Source organism: Callospermophilus lateralis, chromosome 10 (assembly GCF_048772815.1).
Source record: "Callospermophilus lateralis isolate mCalLat2 chromosome 10, mCalLat2.hap1, whole genome shotgun sequence".
In the NCBI taxonomy this organism is placed as follows: Eukaryota; Metazoa; Chordata; class Mammalia; order Rodentia; family Sciuridae; genus Callospermophilus; species Callospermophilus lateralis.
The window spans coordinates 87,308,548-87,311,394 of NC_135314.1; the positions used below are offsets into that span (position 1 = coordinate 87,308,548).

The 2,847-nt window shown below is 36.2% G+C and overlaps 1 non-coding gene across 1 annotated transcript; it reads right to left on the bottom strand.

The window, feature by feature from the left end:
- Nucleotides 1-828: 828 nt before the first annotated feature.
- Nucleotides 829-900, bottom strand: Trnaa-ugc (transfer RNA alanine (anticodon UGC)). The gene has a single exon. It is a non-coding gene; the product is annotated as a tRNA-Ala (tRNA).
- Nucleotides 901-2,847: the final 1,947 nt, after the last annotated feature.

Sequence of the window (2,847 nt, forward strand, 5' to 3'; positions counted from 1 at the left end):
GGTTGAAGGTGGTAATAAATAACTCCAAGGATCACATGTGTGTCTGGTAAATGGCAACATGGGTATAAGGATTTGAACTACGTGGAATTTTATGAATGGGAGAAAAAGGGGGAAACTCAGTCTGTGGTTTTACTTAAGTCCAATATACTTCAAAGCTATGCTTCATTCTGAATCTGACATCATTTTGAAAGGCAGTGGGTATACTGACAGGTTTCTGGAACATTCTTGGGGTGAATCTATGGGAAATGACTTCATATGGATAATCATCCTTCATTCCATCAAAAGCAATGGATGATCCAGTAGTTTAGGAGTTTTCCAGTGACCAGTGTCAAGTCTAGTAATTATGAACGGTTGTTTAGAAAGAAAAACAAATTTCACTACCACACAAGTCATCATTAGTCATAAGTCTTACAATGAGAAATACTTCACTACTAAAGGAAGGGTGAGTGAACAGGATTTAAAATGAGGTAACATGGGTTAAAAAAAAATAGTTTTGCTATTTCAAAGCAGTGTGAAGCCCATCTCTGAACATTCATTTATGAAACAAGGATACTGATGTTTATTTTCCTGGTTGTTGAAAATATGAATAGGCTTAGAACATCAAGATGATATATACAAACCTTCTCAACCAAATGGCACTTATAATTTTCTTGTCTATTTCAGAGGTATTATGCATGAAAGTACTATATGAAGCACTTCCATAATCTCTTCATCACTTTCTGGCTCCTTGGGAAAAAAGACTTAACCAAATATGCAAGTTGAGAAAGGATGTAGTTGGCCCTAGTTTCATCTTTATGTGGTGTTTTCCTTTTTTTTTTTTTTTTTTTTTGGTGGTGCTGGGGATTGAACCCAGGGCCTTGTGCATGCAAGGCAAGCACTCTACCAACTGAGCCATATCCCTAGACCTATGTGGTGTTTTCACAGAGCACCATGAGGCTAAATCTTCATGTCAGCTACCCATTCTCATTGTAGTTAAGACCACCTCTCATTGTCAACAGGAAGCTTAGTAGTTCTTCTGTTAGTTATCTTCCTAGTAAGAGAGACTGCATTATGCATTGAACAGACTAAACTGGGAGTCAGGACATCTGAGTTTTCACATGTTGAAAGCTTCTTTGGGTCTCAGACTTCTCACTTACAAAGTGGGGAATGGAAAGGAATAGCAGCAGAAAGTATTTTCTCCAACCTACTTTTTAGCTTTCTCATTCTGTTTCATGCAGTCTTGGCGATATTAATTTTTCTAACTCATTTTACTACCTTTCTTAATATGTCTGAAAAATTAGACATTTTGTTCTCATTAAGATATAGATTTTGTTTGGAAAAATAACACTATATAAATTTGAAATAGAATGCTTTGTTTATTTCATTCTACCTTGTTTCAAAAATATATTGTAGCTAGACTTTGCAGAGCCCCTTTGTATCTATTTTCCATGTAAATACATAAAAATTCAATTATTTATTTCAATTATGTATTCACATAAAATATGCTCCCTTAAATGAGTACTTTTCTAATGAGGATTACTGGAGTTTTTGAAGTAAGCCTTTCCATGTTAATTATTCTTGCTATTTTCTTTTGTTGGTGCTATTCAACTTTTGCTACTCTAGAGGTCAGTATAATGTTAAAAATGGAAGACTTTTTTTTCCATGATAAGATCTTAAAAAAACAAAGTCCTTAAAACTGAATATCCCATAAAACTGAAAAAAAAAAAAAAAAAAAAGAAAGAAAAAAGAAGAAATCTCTAACCCCAGAAAGGTACTTGTAAAAGAGTGATAATCCAAAACAGAAAGACAAGGGTGAATAAAACAATGATTGAGGTTGGTAGCTGAGTTAGGTACATGAAAAACCTCCTCCAACTTATGTCATCTTAGAATCGACAGAGGACAAATGCAAGATGGCAAATAATAAGGGGAAAACGATAAAACAAAAGAAAGCTATGTTGAAGCATCAGACAGAGTAGGAAAAGATACTAAAGGTGCTTTTAAGAAGGTCACTTTGCAAATTCTAAAGGTGCTTCCATGATAAGAAACAGGACATGCCTGGCTCTACATTTGGAGTGTCTACATTTCATAAACGCCCCCATTGCACTTCTACCTTTTCACTCTCAGCCAGTGACCTTGTCTCCTTCTTCATCTAGAAAACCAAGGCCATGCCTATGATACCCCCTCTGTACTTCTCATGCATAGCCCTACAAGCTAGTTTATATCTGCCATCAAATGCAGCACCAGAACAGAGAATCCCTCACTTTTTGTTCAAACCAAAACTAGTCCTATGGCCCCTTCTCCTCCCAATTCTGCTAAGATATCCATTGGCTATCCAGCTTTTCCAAGGAATATCTTTCACTTTTTTTAACCCCACCAGACTCCTTTCCTGCAGCCTTTAAGTATTTCTTTACAACCTCCTCCCACAACAAAGGAAGAAAAAAAAAAATCTTGTTTTTGCATCTTTATTAAGCAACTGCCCAGTCTCACTTCTGTTTCTCCTAATCTCTACTAAGAATAACCTATAATTTATTCTGAAGCCCTCTTCAATATACTGCAGTCTAGTGTTTCACCTTACCACTCCCCTGAACCTGACCTTGCTGAGTCACCAATGACCTTCTTTCCATTGTCCAATCCAATAGATTTTTTTTTTTCAATCCTTGATTTATAGGACTTTCCTGTTGCATTGGACAATACAAACTATATCCTTCATTTTGAATTTTCTAACTCCCTTTCTTTGATGTCATTTTATTCTTTTTATTCTTCCTGCATATCTCTGGCCTTTCAGACTCCTGTTCATCAACTGACCCCTTCCCTATGAGAACCTCCGTCATTCACAAGTCTGAGAGTCCCCAGTGGCTCCCCATCATC